This window comes from Sphaerodactylus townsendi, linkage group LG07 (genome assembly GCF_021028975.2).
Source record: "Sphaerodactylus townsendi isolate TG3544 linkage group LG07, MPM_Stown_v2.3, whole genome shotgun sequence".
In the NCBI taxonomy this organism is placed as follows: Eukaryota; Metazoa; Chordata; class Lepidosauria; order Squamata; family Sphaerodactylidae; genus Sphaerodactylus; species Sphaerodactylus townsendi.
In genome coordinates, this window is record NC_059431.1 from 74500788 (window position 1) to 74522987 (window position 22200).

A 22200-nucleotide genomic window follows, 5' to 3' on the forward strand; every position below is an offset into this window, starting at 1 on the left:
CCCAAGCTGTGTTGGATCAGGAAAAAGCATGGAAAAGAACCAGAAACAACAAACCTCTGAATACCATCAGTGAAAGGCCTTGATCTCTACGTCATGTTTGTTGGCCATCAAGGGCAAGTGTCCAGCTACTGTATGAAACAGAACTAAATGGACCTCTGGTCTAATCCAGCAGAGTTTTCCTTATGTTCTTTTATTGCAATATTCTTACACCTTCTTTTACTGATAGCAAATTACAGGTAGTCCCCATACTTGTTGCAACAAATATAACTGACTGGATTTATGGGTACTGATATTCGGGGTGTGTAGCTACAGAAAACAGTACCTGAGGCAAGAAGTAAAATTGCTCCCCCCCCCCAACATTTGACCCCTCTTCTGGGGGTAGGTTTTAAATTTGGGGTTGGACGCCTGTTTTATGTATTAATCTGTTTTCGCTGGTTTTAAGCTATTTTATTGTTGACATGAGATGGAGCCTATGTATTTATATTGTATGTGTGATATTGCTCCTGCTTGTCTCTGAATTTTTGCTGTTCACCAACCGGAGCCCTTCGGGGATTGGGCGGTATAGAAATTGAAACAATAAATAAATAAAAATAAATAAATAATTGCACAATTATGATAATTTAAAGCTCAGAAAAGCAATAATTAACACCCCCAAAAAATAACCCCAAATCAATCCCAGCACTGCAGCTGAACCCCTAGCCAATTTTTCCGCCAGCCTCTACTGCTAGAATCAAGTGCTGACCATAAACATTAAAAAAGACTGACATCTCCTTTGCTCAGAATTCCAAGTTACTTTTGGCATACAACATAATAAACCCTGTAATAAGATTGCATTATGCAGTTAGGAACACTGTGACTGTATTGTTGGTAGGAGGGGAGAGAAATTTAAATTGTCAAAGTTACTTTCCGGACCCTAAAAGAGAGTGGAGGCATACAGTACTGTTCAATCTAATTAAAGGATTTCAGATAAAAATGGGCACTATTTATGTGTTTACTAACTTTGCTTATGCCCAGCCTTTCTCTCCAGGAGACCCAAAAAAGCTTACATCATTCTTCTTGCATTCATTTTATCTTCACAATAATCCTGTAAGGCAGAGAGTGTGACTTCTTTAGTAGAGAAGGAATTCAAACCTGACTCTCTCTGATCGTAATCTTGCACTCTAACCCCACACCACATTGCTTCTCAAAGAACAAATTGGAAAAAAAGTTTCATTCTATTAGATTCACAATTAAGCTAATAGGAAAATCTAAAAGGAGAAACTACAGATATTAATTTGCCATGTCTGTAAATCACAAATACCCACTTCTCAATAAACTTCTTTCTATTATTGATTCCAAAATTTACCAGCAATATAACAGTGAACTGAAGAACAGCTCAGATCTCACTCAGAAGGCAAAGATGAAGAAGGGGGGAATGGTGAAAGCCACTTCAGGAATGAAAGAAGAGTGTAAAGGAGTCTCTGAAAAAGCTCCCTGCCTCAACCTCCTTCCCCATTGAACACTTCACATGCAGGCAAGCTGGCTGGTGGCTTGGCTGAGTGAAATGTTGGGCATGAAACAGCGCCAAGGAAGGCTGCATCATGCTAGGGGGCTTCTGGCAGCAGCTGCACCAGGAAGAAGATCCCCCCCCCAGCTAGACTGTGCAGCCAGCTGGTCAGGCCCCAGGAGGGCCACCTGCCTTCCTCTGGCATGCAGGACTAAACAATGCCAGCGAGAACTGCCCTCAGCCTTGCAGGGCCCTTTTCTGATGGCATTTGCTCATACATGTTTCCCACCATTACCCCCCACAAAAACCCCTGTGGTTCTTTAAAATGCCAGTTTTCTTGTTCCCAAACCCTGTCTCTTGCTGCTGTTCAACTAGAAGTAACCACAATGTTTTGGGCGGATGGCCTGCTGAAGGGGTGGGGCTTCTCACATTTGTAAATCTTTTTAGTTAGTGCTGAAGGGGTGGGGCTTCTCACATTTTTAAATCTTTTCAGTTAGTCTCTGGAACCAGTGGCGCGCACCGTTAGGCGCGCGCAGGTGTTTTACTAAATAAGAACATATTTTAAGGGATAGTACAAGGTATAGAAACCTTAAGAGGGAGGCACTAATTAAAATCAGTATTTGAATATCTAAAACAAAAAATTAGATATGAAGGCAGGGAAATAGCCATGCAGGGGGAGGGGGCTTTCCAGTGTTTTGCACTGAGTGTCACATGTATGACTATATCGCCACTAGGGGCCAGAAGTCGTGGAGTGTGCCCTACGCTGCAATGAGCTCTCTGTGGCACTCCAAGGAACAGTGTGCGTTTTCTGCTTGAAGCCAAGGTGGCAGAACCCATGGCCCGAGAAACTGAGAGCAGGCAGAGAGGGCAACAAACGAGGCTTTCAGGGACCTAGCAGCCTGGTCCCACTCCCAAGGTGACATCTCTTCAGATGTCATGGAGAATGAGAGTCTGGGTGACCAGGAGGGTGCCAGTCTGAGGTGGGGAAGATGCTCCACTTAGATGGGACCCCTTCCTTAACTGGTGGTCAGCTATCCTCTTGCAGACTGAGGATACCCCTCGGGAGGGTGGGGGAGCTCCCTTGTAGTGGGTGATTCGGATCATTAGGAATATAGAGAGTTGGGTTTGTGAGAGGCGTGATTGACCGCGATGGTGACTTACCTGCACCTGGCATGCGAAGGTTCTGCCCGGATGTCACGCTTAGATCCTAGATAGGCACAGTTAGAGCAGTGCTGGGGTGGAGTCAGCAGTTGCTGGTCCCACATTGGTACCAATGACATTGGGAAATTTAGCCGAGAGGTTCTGGAAGCTAAATTTAGGCTGCTAGGAAAAAGGTTAAAATCCAGGACCCCTAAGGTGGCATTCTCCCAAAATGTGCTACCACCTGTTCCACGCAGCGCCAGAGGCCCCGAGAACTTAGGCTAGCGGAGATACAGGGTATCAATGCGTGGGATGAGAAAGGTGGTGTAAAGGCAGAGGGTTTCCAGCTTTGTCAGGAACTGGGAACCTTTTGGGATAAAAGGCAGGCCTGTACAAACCCGGGGCCGGGACTTCATCTTTTAACCAAAGAGGAACCAGGCTGCTGGCGCTCAACATTAAAAGGTGGCAGAACAGCTTTTAAACTGATCCTTGGGGAAAGCCGACAGGAGCTGAGGTGACTTAGGGTTTTGGGAATACAGAGTCCATGGGGATGCAGACAGAGAGAGGAGGTTTTTCTTAAATCAACACACCACATACAAGCGTGGAGACATAGCAATGTGATAAGTGATGGAGTGTGTCTGTACAAAAGGCTAGAGGGCAAAACAGCATAGAAATCCCAGGTTTAGGGGACAGAGGTGATACAAGTGTCTCTATGCTAATAGTAGTAGAAGCATTATCTGACCCTAAAATGGGGGAGCTAGATTACAGAGTTTTGAAGGAGGACATTGATATAGTGGGCATCACAGAGAGACATGTGGTGCGGAATGAGGGAGAACCAGTTGGGATGCTGTTATCCCAGGTTACAGGCTCCTACAGGAAGGAGGCTAGGGACAGGGCGTGTATTGGGGGGTGGGATTGTGGCCCTCTACATCAAAAGAGAGCTTTAGTGGTCAAGCATAAAATAGACAATGCAGGGGGAGCTGATTCCTCTACAGAATCACTGTGGATATCAATTACCAGGGGTGAAGCATAGTTTAACACATTAGGGAATATATTATCGGTCCCCCTGACCAAAGAAGTGCACCAGAGTGGATTCTGAGATGGGGGGGGAAAAAAAAAAAAAATTAGAGAGAGACCAACAAAGAAAAAAATGTAGTGGTAATGGGTGATTTTAACTGTATCCCCTATATAAACTGGAAAAAAATGCATGTTCAGGTCATAGTAAGGAGAGAGCATTCCCTAGGATATGCTAAATGACTGTGGCTTAGAGGCAGATGGTTGTGGAACCAACCAGGAGATGTGATCCTAGATCTAATTCTATGTGGGACCCAGGACCTGTGCGGGAAGTCAGTTGTTGTTGAGCCGATAAAAGGGAACAGTGACCACAATGCTGTCAGATTCAGGTATCTCTGCATGCGAACAAGTGACAACTACTAATGTAGTTACATTCGCCTTCAGAAAGGGAAATTTCTCAAAGATGAGGTGGGGGGGGATAGTGCGCTTGGGAAGCTGAAAGGAGAAAATCAAGAGAGTCAAAATGTCCAAGGTGCTTGGAGGTTATTTAAAAACACCGGGTCTTAAAAGCTCAGCTGGAATGTGTTCACACTTGGGGTTAGGAAAGGCAGCGCACAGTCCAAAAGAAAGCCACCATGGTTAACAAGGGGAGGTTGAGGAAATTGTGAGGAAAAAAAGATGTCTTTTAGAAAATGGAAGTCCAACTTAACTTTGATGAAGAAGAATACCAGAGAGAACAAAACACAAATGGTGGCAAAAGAGAAGCAAAGTTGAAAAGCTGTAAAGGAGGCAAAAAAAAGATTATGAGGAACGCATGGCTGCTTGAACATCAGAGACCAAAGCTTAACAAACAGTTCTTCAAAGTACATCAAAAGCAGGGAAGCCAGCTAAGGGAAGTGAGTAGGCCCATTAGATGATGAAGGGAACAAAAGGTGTGCTAAAAGATGACAGGAGAAGTTGCAGAGAAGCTGAATGAATTCTTTTGCGTCTGTCTTCACCCAAGAGGAGGTGTGAGGAAAATTCCTGCACCTGAACCAAGCTTCTTAGGGAGAGTGAATCCGAGGAACTATGCGAAGATAGTGGTAGAGACAAGGAAGAAGTTCTGGCAGCCATTGATAAACTAAATGCTACTTCAAATCTCCTGGCCCAGATTGCATTCATCATCCAAAGAGTTCTTAAAAGAGCTCAAGCATGAAATTACTGATGTTCTCACATTAATATGCAACTTATCCCTGAAATCAGGCTCCATCCCTGAGAGACACAGGAGAGAGATGGCCAATGTCACACCACAATCTTTAAGAAAGAGGGTCTAGGGGGGACCCAGGAAATTACAGAGCCAGTCAGTTTGACATCTGCTCCTGGTAAAATTAAGTAGGAATCTATCATTAAAGATAAGAATTATTAAACATGTGTAGAAAAGCAAGACCTGCTGAGGAAGAGTCAGCATGGCTTTTGTAGAGGCAAGTCCTGTCTTACTACAAACTTACTAGTGAGTTCTTTGAGGGTGTAAACAGAACATGTGGATAAGGGGGGGGAACCAGTGGACATTGTCTACTCTGGGATTTCCAAAAGGCTTTTGACAAAGTTCCCTCACCACAGACTGTTGAGAAAACTCAGCAATGAAGAGGAATAAGAGGGAAGATCCTCCTATGGATTAAAAACTGGTTGAGAAACAGGAAACAAAGAGGGTGGAGTATAAATGGGAAGTTCTCACAATGGAGAGAGATGTAAGAGGAGTGAATTGTCCCCAAGGATCCCGTTTTGGGACCAGTGCTCTTTAACTTATTCATAAAATGAAGCCTGGAAGTAGGGAGGTGGGTAGTGTAGGGTGGCCAAGTTTACAGATGATACCAAATATATGTAGGGTGGTAAGAACCACAAAGGATTGCTTGAAAGAGCTCCAAGCGGACCTTGATAGAATTCAGGGTGAGTGGGCTAAGAGAAAATGGCAAAATGCAGTTCAATGTAGCAAAATGTAAAGAGTGATGCACATAGGGGCAAAAAATCCAAAGCTTCACATTACACATGCTACAGGGATCCAGTGCTATCAGTCACAGTGAACCAGGAAAGGGATTTGGAAGATCTTAGTGGATAGTTCCATGGGAATGTCAACTCAATGCATGGCAGCTGTAAAAAGGCAAACTCTATGCTGGGGATAATTAGGAAAGGAGTTGATAATAAAACTGCAAGGGATTGTCTTTGCCCTTATATAAAGCAGTTAGGTGCGACCGCACTTCTGGAGTACTGTGTCCAGTTCTGGTCGCCACATCTCAAAAAGGATATCGAAGAGATTTTAAAAAGTGCAGAGAAGGGCAACGAGGATGATTGAAGGATTGGAGCACCTTCCTTATGAGGAGAGGCTGCAGCGTTTGGGACTCTTTAGTTTGGAGAGGAGACGTCTGAGGGGGGATATGATTGAAGTCTATAAAATTATGCATGGGGTAGAGAATGTTGACAGAGAGAAATTTTTCTCTCTTTCTCACAATACTAGAACCAGGGGGCATTCATTGAAAATGCTGGGGGGAAGAATTAGGACTAATAAAAGGAAACACTTCTTTTTTTTTTAATAATATTTTTATTAAATATACGGTTTAATATAATACAGAAACATAAGACATAAAACACATATACACACAGTCACATCCACATACAAACAAAAAAGAAAAACATTCAACTTTGCTTGTAAGCAGCATTTCAAGTAAACATTTCACATATATGCATACTCAAAAAAATTATATTATTAGGTTGTCTACCCCCAATAATTACTACATCATTGACCTTGCCAATCTCCCATTTCCCTCTCCATTCATAACTAGGTCATTTATCGACACTAACTACTTACTCCACTAAATTACCAGTCCCATTCTACAAACCACAAAGTCCCACTTCCTAAACTAAGCCCACATCATACACAAACAAAACAAATTTAAAAAAATATATATAGACTTCCCCCATACCCCCTAAACTTCACAATTCCAATTACACACTGGCAAATCGTTTCACTATATTCTCACCCTTATTACTTTTTGCAAAGGTTCTATCTTTATGTTACTATGAAGAGATCAATTGACTTTTCACCCATTCTTTTTTTTTGTAGCCTAACTAAATAAATACTTTCTCATTTCATTTTTAAATCTTAAAGATCATATTTGTTCATTATATAATTGTCCCAGTTAGACCAAATATATATATGTCTCTCATTCGTTGATTGAAAGTACTCCATTTTCTTTAAGCGTTGTGCAATTATGTCTATTGATTTCATCTCCTGTAAAAAGGAAACACTTCTTCACGCAACGTGTGATTGGTGTTTGGAATATGCTGCCACAGGAGGTGGTGATGGCCACTAACCTGGATAGCTTTAAAAGGGGCTTGGACAGATTTATGGAGGAGAAGTCAATCTATGGCTACCAATCTTGATCCTCCTTGATCTCAGATTGCAAATGCCTTAGCAGGCCAGGTGCTCAGGAGCAGCAGCAGCAGTAGCAGGCCATTGCTTTCACATCCTGCATGTGAGCTCCCAAAGGCACCTGGTGGGCCACTGCGAGTAGCAGAATGCCGGACTAGATGGACTCTGGTCTGATCCAGCAGGCTAGTTCTTATGTTCTTATGTTCTTAGAAGCAGGGGACATGGGGGCAGAGACTCAGACTGGTGAGTGGAGGCAGGGTGGGTGGGCAGGGTGACAGAAGCATGGGGCTGTGGGTAATGGAGGCTCAGATGGGTGGGGATGCAGGAGAAGGAGGAGATACTGGCACAGCAGGCAGCCCAATGCTGGTCTTTACTCATGATGGGGAGGGTGGCCGAATGTGTGGCCCCTACATGACACATTCAAGTGGCACCTGGGACATCACCCCCTGTCCCTCCTAAATACACTGTTGCTGATATTTATTAGAGAACTTTAAGATGGAGAGCAAATATTTACAGAAATGTGTTAGACTTTCATTCTGCAAGTTTATTTGCATTTCCAGTAAATATTCTACACCTATGTTTCCAGAATTTAGCAAGTTTTTTGTCAGTTTTCCAAGGACACAAGCTCAAAATTCAAGCTTACTCAATTAAAGTCTTCTTATAACAACTCATACTTGTCTTATTCTAACTTCAGCCAGTTTCCAGATATGAGAAAACCATCAATGAAAACATATGTTCCCACATAGTAGGCATTTGAGGTATGAAAACCCATTAATAAAATCAATTTATATCCCCACCCTTTTTTGCCATCAAGTTGCCACTGACTTACGAAAACTCCGCAGGGTTTTTCAAGACAAGACAGGTTCACCGCTGGTTTGCCATTGCCTGTCTTTCCATAGAGACCCTGGATTTCCTGGGAGATTTTTCATCAAAATACTAATCAGAGCTGACACTGCTTAGCTACCAAGATCTGATGAGACTGGACTAGTCTAGGCTATTCAGGCCAGGGCCTAAAAATTTCAATACAGTAGGTTAATAACAACTTTTTAAAAAATCTAGTTCGAATTGCGTCAACCATTTTAATCAGCATAAAGTGTTAACCAAAGGCTCTTCTGGATAAAACTTTTTCACATAATCTGAGGGAGTGAGAGAGTTGGAGTAGCTCATACTCCTAGCAGCAGATGAAATTAGTTCATAAATGCCAGGGACAGGGAGGGTGGGGGGAGAATGAAAGGGAGGTACTACTTACTACTAGTGGCACCTGAAATTACCTAAATGACATATAAAAAAGGAAGGAAGACAAGTACTTCTGTACTGAGTTTATTTTAAATTCGTTTTTCATCACCATACCAATGATATGCTCAAATGTTCAGGCAGAGCTATCCAGTAGATGGAGAAAATAACTGGACTCCGTTTATAAAATGTATCTGTTAAATTATATTGACTACCTGAGATGAAGAAAGCAAATAATTTCATAATAAATAAGAACTAGTTGATTTGGATCTGGTGTCTATTCTGGAAATATACACTGTAAACCAACACAGAATAGTTATAGTGTAAACCAGGGGTAGGGAACCTTTAACACTCAAAGAGCCATTTGGACCCGTTTTCCACGGGAAAAGAAAACACTTGGAGCCGCAAATAATTTTTGACATTTAAAATTAAGATAACACTGTATATATTGGGTTTTTTAATCTTTTACTCCGCTCATTCTGAGAAGCGTATGGATGCGTCCGCCCTGCTGCCTGTAGAGGGCTGAGGAGCAAGGGATGGGGACCAACAGCTTCGGCCTGCCTCGCCGGCCGCCGGGAAAGTGCCTGCCCCGCTCAAATGGAGCGGGCGAGAGGGGAAGCCCGTGGTGCGGCCCAGCTGGCCATGGGCAGTTGGTGCACCTGCCCTGCTGCCTGCAGGACGGGCAAGGATGGGGCCGGCGGCTCGGCTCGTGGAGCCACAGTGCAAGGGCAGAAGAGCAGCATGTGGCTCTCGAGCCACAGGTTCCCTACCCCTGGTGTAAACCAACACAGAATGGTTATTTTAGAGTAATATCAAAGCCAACTCAGATTTGAATCCAAATGTCTTTGCTAAAAAATGTATCACTTCTACTGTGGCATCTCTGAATTTAGAGACCTGTTTAATGCTTAGTGTAATTTTTTATAATTACACCATTAGTGCAGCTGATTAAAAGTTGTTCTAACAAAAATAAGAAGCCCTTTTTGTTTCAACAGTGAACATCAGAATGGTAATATGTAATATTTTCATAAAGCCAAGAAATGTCCACTTACTCTTGCAGTTGCAATTATGGAATAAAAGCATACAATGAACTACTTTTCCCTACAACAAGAATGAGTATGAATAAAACAGATTCAGCAATACATTCACAGAATAATCTTTTCAGAAACACATAGCAGACTTTTTATTTCTTCCTAGAATAGTTTATCAGGGATTCTTTTCAAGTGTTCACAATAAAACTTGATATGCAAGCTGCAAGCAGAGATAAATCTACCTGTTGGATTCTGATAGTTCAAGGCTGCTTCCACGTGAGGAAATGGGTCCATAGTCATCATTCAATTGTACATCAATTCACACTTGCATGGAAGATTCCAGGTAGGGCTGGGAATTTGGGTAAACACTAACAGAAAAAAAATTGAAATATCCATTTCGGTTTTTCTTTGGGGAAGGAGGTTCAGCCAAGAAAAAGCTGAATAGCTTTTAAGGAGTTTTGGCATTTGGCAGCAGGACAGCTGATAGAGTTGGGTGCAAATGATCCTTGCACCCAACTCTCCCTCACAGCCTCTGAACTTGGAGCCAGCTTCAGAAATGGCGGAACAGCAGGGAAAGCTGTTTGCAGGGGTCAGGTGGCAGGTGACCCCTGCAAACAGCTCTCCCGCACAGATTCTGAAGTTGAAGCCACCTTCAGAGGAGACAGGCCTGCTGGGAGAGCTGTTTTCAGGGGTTGAGTGATTTGATCTCTGAAAACAGTTCTCTGTGCTGGCAAGTTTTAGGGTTTGGCTTTTAAAAATCCAAGCAATTCTAAGAAGCCAAACGATGGGGGAGGGGGGCAGTTTAGCTTTTTCCTTGTTGCTGTCATTTTAATATCCAGGTCTTTTAAATGTGAAATAATTGTACACACACCTAATTTCAGGAATGGGAGGCTAATCTGTTTTCCCACCATAGTTTGCCTTGTTCTCCATTTCACATCAGATACATATTGGACTGCCCCACTCTCCCATGCCAAGCCAATGTCATTATTCTGCACCCATCTTTTCTTCTTTATATTGGGTATTTGCATACATGCTAGTGCCTGAAAATATCTCAGAGCTGATTTGTTTGTAACCTTTGTGCTGTTTGAGGGACTGTGCAATTTGGCCACACTTTCAATGTTTGCCTTTAAAAAACAAATTAATGCCTTCCTACCTGGATAATCCAGACTAGTATGATCTCTTCAGATCTTAGTAGATAGGTAGGGTCAACCCTGGTTATTAGTTGGATGGTGGACTACAAAGGAAGTCCAGGGATGCTATGCTGAGAAGGGAAATCTCTTTTTGAATCTCTTTTGAACATCTCTTGCCTTGAAAACTCTATGGTTCAGCATGTCATCTGAAACATGGAAGCAATCCCTTACCACACAAACATTTGGACAACATATCTGCTCAGGAAAAAGCAATGGTAACACTCTCTCCTCCCCTTCCTGATAAATATATGAATTAGCTGCTTATTAGGTGGGGCAAGGCAATGAGGCCAATTCTCTCTCTCCTCTGGCCAAGTAAATTTTGCCCTCTCCTGGGTCAAAGAATCTCTAAGCTGGATAGTTAGTTCAAGTACCATTGTGAAATGTGGGCATTTTCTTTGGTTATGCCAATGATGGTAATCTGCAAGTCACTGACCCACCCAATCATGGTTGCCAACTCTGGGTTGGGAAATTCCTGAAAACCTGTGTGTGAAGCCTAGGAAGGGTGGAGTTTGGGGAAAGAAGGGACCTCAGCAAGGGTATAATTCCATAGAGCCAAGCCTCCAATGTAGTTGTTTTCTTCAGGGGAACTGATCCTTGTTCTCTGGAGACAAGCTGTAATTCCAGGATATCTCCCTGCCTAACCTGGAGGTTGGCAAACCTATACATAATCTTCCTATCTTAGTGACACAAGCTCTATGTATTATTTGCATCCTTCTGTGATTCATTCCACCCCAAAATAGTGAAATATGTATGATTGCCATTGAAAGACACATGGCTTTGTATTTTCATAGTTCAGTAACAGCGCTGTAAAATTGTTCAATACCCAAAAACAAAAAAGTTAATGAACCAATGTGGAGAGGGAAAATGAAACCGAAAGTATCCTCTCCTTCAGAACACATTAAAGAGATCTCCCAACAGCACCATGGCAAAAAAAGTTCTCTCTGCCTTCATTTTTTAACATTTCTTTTAGAGGAAAAAATGGGCTGCTCGCAGTTGGGTCATGACTGCAAGACTGGCAGGGGCTGGTGGTGTTTAACTGTCACCCTTAGAATGTTCGTGCAGCATGTCTGTGGATTGAGGGGCTGGTTTGCCCTTAGAATGTTCGCGCAGATGGCCAGAGATGAGCAGTTAAAACAGTAAATGTGTAAACTCGAGTAAAACTGAATATTTTGAAAAATCCTTTCTTCGTGAGCACCTAAACCACATAATGAACCGGTGTGCCAAATTTCAACATTGTATGTTTGGTGGTTTTTGAGTTCTGTGCATGAGTCAGTCAGTGAGTCAGTGAGTGGTATTTCGCGTTTATAGATATAGATATACGAAAAACTGTTTTTGCCCCCATGGAGGTGCCTATTCTCAAAACAACACAGTAAGATGCCCATTAGCTGCACTTCTAGAAGAAACTTTTATGGAAAATATTTACATTGTCCGTATATATAGTCTCCATGATTCTCTGATTCTATAGGATCTCAAAAAATCCTGACCCAAGTTCAAACCAATACTAACCCTTGGTGACTAGAAGGGACTTCGGGCTGGAGAAAGCCAAAAAAACAACCCATTTTCTTAGTGGTTAATAACTACTAGGTAGAGGCCAACTGAACAGGATGGGGTTCAGAGCTAGAAAATGTTTTAAAACTACACAAAGGAAAAAGAAAAAGTATTGACGAAGGCTTTCACAGCCAGAATCACTGGGGTGTTGTGGGGTCTCTGGGCTGTATGGCTGTGTCTCAGTAGCATTTTCTCCTGACGTTTCACCTGCATCTAGTAAAGCATCAGTAAACCCTGGACATTCCACAGGTATATATACTTTACTTGCTTTGCTACCATCAGATTCTCTGAAGATGCCAGCCACAGATGCAGGTGAAATGTCAGAAGAAAATGCTATTGGAACACGGCCATACAGCCTGGAAACCCCACAACACCAGAAAACAGAAAAACACTAGTGTTACACAAAATCCAAACTTTCAGCATCAGTTGAAAATCAAAATTGGCCAGTATTGTATATGGATACAAAGTAAGGTCTCTCTTATCTGTATGCTGAAATCTTTGTGCATCTTTGTGCATTGGAAAATAGATTAAAAACCAGTTAAATTTTACATGATGATTGCATTAAAACTGTTAACTCTTGGGTGCCATTCAACCAATTAGAAGTTCTAAAACTGAGCTACTGGATCATGGCAACCAATCAGATCATTTTCTTACTAGTGTTTTGGGGTGACTGCAGTTCTCTTATTCCTAAAAATTAGCAACCAAGAAACACTCCAAAATGTATACTCCAGGAGAATTAACCTAATCAGACTAATAATATATATAGTGTTTTTCATAATATACATTAAATTTACTTATTGATAAAAAAGCACCTGTATGCCAAGATACTCCAGATAAGTGCTGGAGTAGATAGCCCAAAGGTGAGCATTCAAGTTTTGGTTAAAACCTAAAAATGAAGGTGGAACAGACACCTACTTCACCAGGCAGGGAAACCACTCATTGACCAGGCTTGTCAGATTTCCTACCCTTTCCCTTCAAGGAGTGAGCTGCTTCAAAAATTGTAGTATTTAGTGACAGGAAGCACTTTCCCTCAGCCCTGTTGTACTTCCCAGAAGGCAAAGGATGCCCATTGACTTTTATTTCTCTTTTTCCACAAATACTTCCCTCACAAAGGCACAAATAAAATAAATACTTGAGGCAGATATAAACTTAAACAGGATAAAGATTTATTAAACAGACAGGAGATTGTAAAGAGAGGATAACAACCTGCAGATGAATACGGTTGAAGTAAACTAGGCAGGAAGCAGAGGTGGGATCCAGCAGGTTCCCGAGAGTAGGTTACTAATTATTTGTGTGTGCCGAGAGGGGGTTACTAATTGGTGATTTTGCCACATGATTTTTGCCTTAGTTACGCCCCTCCTCTCAGCAGTAGCGCGCAGAACTTGAAGCAGTCCAGCAGGAGGTGCACCGGAGTATGTGGCAGCCTGCGCCTGCGTGCATTTATTTCCTGCCCAAGGACCGGCGCAGCGGCTGCATCTTTGCAACTGCCCCGCCCAGGAATGCCCCGCCCCTGGAATGCCTGGCCACGCCCCCGTCGTGCCCTGCCCATTCCCATTGGCGCTACGCCACAGCTTGAATCCAACCACCATGGGAACCTGTTACTAAAATTTTTGGATCCCACCACTGGCAGGAAGCAGAATAAATACATATACACTATTCACAACAGAGCTTGCCACAGAAACTTATAGTATTTGATTTATTCAGCATAGCACTTAAGATTACTTAGTTTGGTTTTTATTAGATGTTAGCTTCATAGATGATTCACGGTTTGTTCAGTTCCTTTGCTTAGATGTTCAGGCTTATGGCTATTCACATAGAGAGTCTTAACACTGGCTTGGTACTTTTTCACTGTACCCTCACACAGCCCTCATAATTAGGTAAAGCCCTGAAAAACAAAACATAAACTATCTACTGAGGTAACTGTAAAGCAAGCCCCCACATCGCAGATCCAACAGTAAACTAGAACTCTCCATTCTTAAGGCAGGCAGAACTTAATATAGCAATGTTTCAGACCAAAAGCCAGTCAAAATGCACTGACAAGGAGTTTAACCTCCTCCCTCATTGCATCATGCAGTTACTTGCCCAATCAGAGTGAAGGAGGCCACAGCTAATCAGGTGGCTCCCCTGTTCCTAGGCCTTTCTTGCCTCACTCTTGAGATAAACAATATTATACTTTGACAAAACTACACTTTAAAAATGCCTATTTCTCTGAAGATCGTCCAGAAGACAAAAAGTAAAATGGTACAGGGCTGAATACAGTTGACTTAAAAAAAAGAATTTAGCACAGATTAATACAGTCTTAAAATGTCTCCAGAAAGTTATTAGCCCACATAATAATTTAGTCTAGTCTATCAGTTTCTCTCACACAGGGTTAAATCCTAGCTACAAAGAGAGGTTGCAATAAACCTGGATCTAATCAGGATGTTAGATACTTCCAATAAGAAACAGCAGACTATAAAATAAACATAAACTCTAATTATTGATGAAAGAAATATTACAATAAATTAGTATTACTGAGGAATCATGAGCCAATTGTGAATTGATATTTCACTATTATTATTGTTACTGCTGTTGTTGTTACAGGATGAGATATGAGAGATGTTCATCCATATAGTGAGTTAAGAGTCCAAGGTCCTGTTAAGCCACCTGCACTACACACTTTGAATCTATTAGTTATTTCAATCTTAGCACTTTCACATTGATCTCTCCGTAAAAGAATAAATGAGGATTTATCTGTTTATAAAAAGAACATTTCTTCGGGGACATCAGTAACTAAAGTGCAGGTGATAATATTCTTGACTCACATGAGTATGGATTCTACCAACAGAATTAAACTAGGTTATTTTTTATCCCATTTTTGCTTAAGGATTTTAATCCCATTTTATTTTGGCATGATCCCCAATGACCCCCCATTAAAAATCTATACCTACGTCCCTGGTGTATGCAGGGAGGTTACTGCACTGACAGGCGTCAGGAAAATGGCTGCAATTAGGATAGGCATTAACAGACCCACCCCTCCACTTACAATGATTATCAATCATCCCTTATTATATTTGCTTATTTATGTAAGTAATTGTCTGGTCTGACACTCAACCTCTTGCCATGTATTTCACAGTGCATCCCTATCCTACTTGCTTGTACCTTGTGTTGTTCTCTTCTCTGGCCTTGCCCACTTGGCTGCAAACTTAGGTATTCTCTCAGCTGGAGTCAGACTGGTGTAGAGGTCAGAATGTTGGACTGTAATCTGGGCAACATAAAATCTGAATCACCACACTGCCAGAGAAGTGCTCTTAGGCCCGACACTCTAGGACTGCCAGGCAAGGACTGGCAATCTGTTGGAGAACTGAAAGGGGGCCGAGACAGCTGGGATGTCAATTCCTATTTTGGAACAGGACATGCCATCACAGCACTTTAGGAATTTTCTTCTGTGTCTGCTCAGCCAATCTGATGTGATGTTGAAAATGCCTATTCCATGCACTGCTTTGACAGATCTTACATGAGCCTCCCTTCCCATTGTAATATTTATACCACTTAGATATTTTATTTTATAGAGTGAGAAATGATCCAGCAATTTTGCCTTACTAAAGACTTACAAGGTTCTCTCCTACATGGGTTCAAGAACTAAAGTAGACAGTATTAATTCACTCTATTTGTACTTTTTACATACTACAGTTATTAAGATAATGCACAAAATTTAATCTGCTTGTATGGGCCTCACTCCAATTAATGCAGATCAAATAAGTTCCATATTTTAATGAGCTTTTTACTCCACCCTAACTAGTACAGTTACTGCACAGCCATAATATAATGGTCACCCGATAAAATTATCTTTATCATTTCTGCATGACGGGATCAAGAATGGTTCCCCCAATGGTTCATGTATATTTGGCTGACATATTGTCTGTATGTAGTAGGATGTCTTTTCATCCAAGAATGATTTGGAAATAGATCAAGCCCTGTTTTATGTCACTCAGTTCCGGGTAGTTTATGCTCATCCTGCTTTCCTGAATTCTCTGGGTTATTTGGCCTGGAAGCGAGCTCCCCATCTTCAGAGCCTGGCATCCATAGTAAGCAGAATTCTCTGTGGTTCTCTAGCTGACTCAAGCAGCCTAGCTCCTTCCAGATACTCTAAGGAAGGATTAGAAGATTCACTGTTTCTTGGCAATCTGCATCTGGAGTTGAAGAAGAAACCATTGCAGGGGTTGCAAGTGGAATTTGGCCCACAGGATAACATCTTAGCATAGCACCAGCATAGCACCAGCATCCCAGCAAACAGGCTAGTAACACTAGGTTCTGTCAGGGATGTGGAATTATTTTCTTCTAATGTTCTGATTTTTGTTCTGATGAGTTCTGATTTTCTTTGTTTTGAAGACGGAAAGATCTGATCTGATCTTGAAACTCGTTGGCTTGTTGACCACAAAGCCATGGTTGTCCAGGCACTGAACAATCATGTCCACAGTCTGTAAGCTTTATGTCAGGGGGAAAAGGTTTGATTAAGATGTTGTCTAGATAAGGGAAGCCCAAAATTCTCTGGGTACAAAACCTCACCATCAGGGTCACTGACATTATAGAGAACACCTTCTATAGAATCCATTACACTGCTTAGGCCAAGCTCCTCTTTCTTGTGCTTTCTTTATTTTCACAAAGAACCTTTCTGTTTACCTCAGAAGAATCTCATCCTTATTGCCAATGTTATAGATCATGAAGCAGCCATGTGAAAGTATATAACCAACTGGTGACTTCATTATAGCGACAAAAGGAACATCAGAAGGAAACCTTACACTGAATTGGCTGCTAAGCCAGTCTAACTGCCATGAAATTGCTCTTGTAGAAGTTCCTAGTTTAGCAAGCTAGTTTAGCAAAAAAAAAAACAACCCACAAGGTTTTTGGAATACACCGGCTTCCATCTAGTGCTGAGCGAATGGCACCAGATGGAAGCTGGCATATTCCCTGCACTGGCCCCAAATGCCTTCTTGCCTCCTCCTGGCTTCCGTCGCTCTGTGGAGGCCAGGGGACATGCCTCCTGGCCTCCATCCCTGCAGTCATTGCTCTGCCCAGGGGGGCATGTCCCCTGACCTCCACAGAGCGACGGAAGCCAGGAGGAGGCAAGGAGTTGTTTTGGGGGCTGTGCAGCTGTACGGAGCCTACTCTGCTAGCTGTGCAGCCAGAGGGGCCGTTTGTGTGAATGGCTCTGAGGCTTGCATTGGCATGAACCAAGCCAATGAAACTCCGCTGCTCTGGCCATGCAGAAACAGCCTTTGTCACACTGAGTTTCCACAATAAAATGGCAGAAAAACAGAAGACAAGCAAAGGAAAAGTCTATATGTGAAAGCTGCATGGTCCCCTCTGTAACTTATCTTGGAGGGACAGGGAAAAGTATGAATTATTTTTGATGCTTTGCTCTACTCCCAATCCAGTAGTTGGTTTGAGTAAATAGCAGAGGGAAGTTTCCTCTGAAGACAGTTCCTGAGTTGGGACTGGGAAAAAAGAATTATCTATAACTCTTTTTTATTGACATGAAGGCCATACTATGATGCTAACTTCAGTCATTGGTCCACGTCGCTCAGAATTGTCTATCCAGACTCTCAACAGTTTTTCACTATTCTGAGCAGAAAAAGATCTTTCCCAGTAGAGACTGTGCTCATGCAACTTATTGCTGTTCTGCTCCTGAGACACAGGTATTCCTCTGTAGGACAGACCTGGGATTGACGGGGCTGTCAGCCCACAAGGTTGTTGGATATGAAATAGGTTACAAGAAGGGTGAGGACTGGCAACTTTAAGTAGAGGCTCAGGGTATAAGGAAAGTGAGACCACATATAATGGTGTTAGCAGCTGCTCCCCCTTTTTGTTGCTTGCTGGCCTACTAAGGGAGTGGGAGAAATAAATCAGTACATTACCCAAAGGATGATGCAGCAATACTCTAGGATTTGGGGAAAGCTTAATGGTTTCACCACAGAGTTTTGCCCAAATCCTGGAGCAACACACCTAGAGAAAATGATGCATCATACTAGTAACATACGTCATTTCAGGATATTCATCAGAACTGACACTGTACAGCCAGCACAGTGCCATTTTCCCATTTCCATGCCGCTGCCACCCCTCCCAATGACTGACAGCCTACTAACAATCAGAGCAGCTGAACTATTAGGAGAGAATTGGCAGTATGCTAAGGTGCAGAGACCTGAAAGAAGGAAAAGAAAAAGTGGCATGAAACTGACAGCAAGAGCGCTTTAGATGCTGAAGTATTGTTAGTTGAATAGCCAAGGAAGTTCTGAAATTAAACAGACAGCTGGAGATGTGCAATTTTCATACTGCTTACCAATAAAACTTGGGCTGCAGTTAGGTGTGATTACCTGACTAGTACCTGGAAGAATTCATGTGTTTCTTGTTGTAATATACCCTGCTACAGCAAAACGATCTTTTGTCTTCTCATGCATTCTTATATGAGCTTCCTTGATGCCATCCAGGGGAATAGTTTCTGCAGACTTTTGCACATCTCCTTTTTTATTGCTTCAGCTTAGTCATCTCTTTGCTGTTTGGGCATTACAGTGCTTCATAACAGAAGGGACTGAGAAAAAGAAGCTAATTGTTAGGTCTCGTACCTTCAAGGAATAAACGTACTCTTGATTCTTGATTGACCCCTCAATCACCAGGCTCTGTTCCTAATACTAACATAACACCTAAATGTATACATTGTTTACAGACATTTTAGAGGCATTGCAGGTCTCTATCAGTTTTATGCCAGTAAAATTTTGAAGCTACAAGATTCATAGCTCAGGAAATTGCAAATCTAATGGGATAATATAGCTGCCTTTCTTAGGATGGTCTGAGTCACTGAGAAGTAGAACAAGTAGAACTACATACATACATGTATGTAGTTATGTCTGTAGACATTGTTTACCATTCTGCTTGAACTTGAAATCTGAAACAAATGAACTGTAACTACATACAAAAAGAGTTACTTAGTTTAGTGTGTATGATAACAAATTCAAGCTTCAGATACATTATTTTGCTTTTGCTTGTTACTTAAGGAATAAAAGCCAATGCTACCATAGCTAACCATTTGTTGGCCATTAATTTATAGTCAGCTGTGACCTTAGATAAAATTGATTTTTTATCAGCTGGCTACATGTTATATTTATAAATGCTGTTTTAATCGTTGAGGAATATTTACCTCTCAATAAATGGCTCTGAGTGCTTTGTGTCAACTAAATCAGAATCCACGCAGTAGCAGAGAGTTCCTCTTGCTCTTCAGGACCCAATCCAGCTTACAACAGTGTTCTACCTTCCTTTATTTCATCCAAACAACAACTCTGAGAGGAAGGTTAAGATGAGAGGCAATGAGCTTTCATGAGAGAGTGGAGATTCAAAATCTGCGTTTCCTAGAGGCCAGCTACCAATTTTCTTTATTATTTACTGCAAAGAGTAGTCAGGATTTTTTATTATTATTATTATTATTATTATTATTATTATTATTATTATTATTATTATTATTATTATTATTATTATTATTATTATTATTATTAATAATAATAATAATACTAATAATAATAATAGTGATGATGATGATGATGATGATGATGATGATGATGATGATGATGATGATTCGATTTGGTATAATTTAATCTATTGAGGTCAGTTCTCTGTGACAGTGGCACAAGGATGAGACATTTGGGGGTGAGGGGGAGGGGAAACATCACAGTGCTCAGAGGTGATATCACCATGCCTAAAAGTAGCATCACCACATTAAATGATGACATTACCCTATTTTTTTCCCCTGCTGTTCCACTGACCAAGCACTGTGAGATGAAGAGTTTGGGTGGGAGTCTGTCTACCATTAGTGGGCAACTGACAAGCCTGGATAAGAAAGATGATGTTTGAAGCAAGCTCAACCGTATTTCTCAATTTTGTTTTCCTTTCTTTCCCACCTCACATGGATAACTCCTCTATGCCCATCCCCTTGCCACCTTCTTTCTACTAAAGGCAAAACCAAAACCTTGACAAAAATTAGGGTTCACAAGAAATGCATATGTAATTGTAATATCAAGGCTTTTTGAGATTATGATGACACAGGCGTAGTTAGGGAAAATGGAGCCTGGGGCAAAATCTGAGTTTTGCGTCCCACCCCCCATAGGGGCAGCCACCCTCCCACACCATGACCAAAGGCCACCCTCCCCCACTACAACCAAAGAACAATTTTTTGTACCAGGTCATGTCAAAGTCACCATCACATTATAGAACACGTCTCAACTCACAAATCTGAACACAGCAATGGGCCATGCCACGCAGCCGAAATAAACAATATTGACAACATTTTCAAAATGTTTTCAAAATGTTTAACAACTGTTATGACACTTATAAGTATTGTAAGTGTCATAGGATTTAAAATGTTTTATTACTGCTGTGAATAATGTGTTATTATCCTCCACTCATTCCTTTGCATTTCTCCCAAGCATTGCCAGAAATAATAGCCAATTTGCCCAAATAAGCCACAGAAGCAAGCCTGAATTTCCATCTCTTCCTCTGAATACCTATTTCACACTTGTATCTACAAGAACTCCAAGCACTGCAGATTCGTCCTGTAATTGCTAAGGGTGCAGCCCAAAGTTAACCCCTAGATGACCAAAGGTTCTTCAGAGAGAGAGAGAGAGAGAGAGAGAGAGAGAGAGAGAGAGAGAGAGAGAGAGAAGAGAGAGAAGAGATGTATTCTTTTGAATTTATATGGTGAGCATTCATCAGCCTGGGTAGCCATGGCCAGAAGCTGCTGTGGGCTGCTTGGGCACAAACTCAGAATCTACTTTCTTGACTTGCTCTTGAAAAATCTGTCTTGAGTGCTGAAACTGTGCAGAATTTCCATTCAAAGGCAGTAAATCTCTGAATACCAGTGCCAAGAGGCAACATCAGACTTTGGCCTCTATGCCTTTTTGTTGAACCTCATGGAGTTTACTGTGGGGAGTTTACTCCAAGCATTCCAACACATCACTCTCTACAATCCCAGATGCAGAGAAATTATGAACAGATATGTGTTTGTGACCCCTGCTCTTTCTTCTAGGCTCCTTTGTTTACAATTTAGACATCACAAACATTGAAGATAAAGCTATTATTAAAACATCCTACATTGTGCAGAACTAGCGTTTCCTGTTCCAGGCTGGGAAATACCTGGAGATTTTCAAGTTGAAACCCGAGGAAGGGGGTTCAGAAAGAGAACAGACTTCAGTGGAGTGCAATGCAGAATCTACCATACAGTTGCCATTTTCTCCTGGTGAACTGATCTCTGTACCTGGAAATCATTTGTAATTCCAGGAGATCTCCAGCCACCACCTGGAGGTTGGAACAATATGACTTGCACTCCTTAGCGAACTATTATGTATCTGAAATTTATTCCACTATCTATATTGAAAAACCACATTATGCACTTACTTTGAGAGACACGGTATTATATAATGATATGCCAAAAGCTATATCAAAAACAAAATAACCACAGGTAACTAAAATAGCAAGGGGGAAGCAGTGGCATACCTAGGCAAACTGGAGCCCTGGGCAAAACCTGAAATGGGCCATGCCACACAGCAGAAATATTTTTTAAAAACATTTTCAAAATGCTTTCAAAATGTTTTATTATTGCTATGAAAACATTTTATGGTGTTGTATCCAGTCCCGCCGATTGGGGGAAACAGCATCACTTTCAATGTTATTTAAACTGGGGACCCAAGATTCTCCCTTAAAGGTGGATTTAGAAGGAGAATCTGGGCTCCCTGGTTTAAACAAGTGATGCTGGAATCCACCCCCAAACAGCATCATTTTTAATGGTGTTTAAACTAGGGAGCCCAGATTCTCCTTTTAAATCCACCTTAAAAGAAGAATCTGGAGTCCCCAGTTTAAACAACATTGAAAGTGATGCTATTTTTGGGTGGATTCTCCCCCATCCTGAAACAGCATCACTTTCAATTTTTAAACTGGGGACCTCAGATTCTCCCTTTAAATCCATGCTGAAGGGGGTGGATTTAATCATCATCATCATCATCATCATCATCATCATCATCATCATCATTTTGATCAAGGCCCAAATCGAAAAATCCTCGGGCAATGCAAAATGCAGATTGTGCAAAGAAGCTGATGAAACTAGATCATGTCCTCAGATGCTGCACAACAATT

General features: G+C 41.7%; 1 protein-coding gene across 1 annotated transcript in view; it reads right to left on the reverse strand.

Annotated features, from left to right (window-relative positions):
- The window catches only part of PCSK5 (proprotein convertase subtilisin/kexin type 5), a 215578-nt gene that overhangs the window by 131907 nt on the left and 61471 nt on the right, over positions 1–22200 (reverse strand). The gene's annotated exons all lie outside the window — the stretch shown is intronic.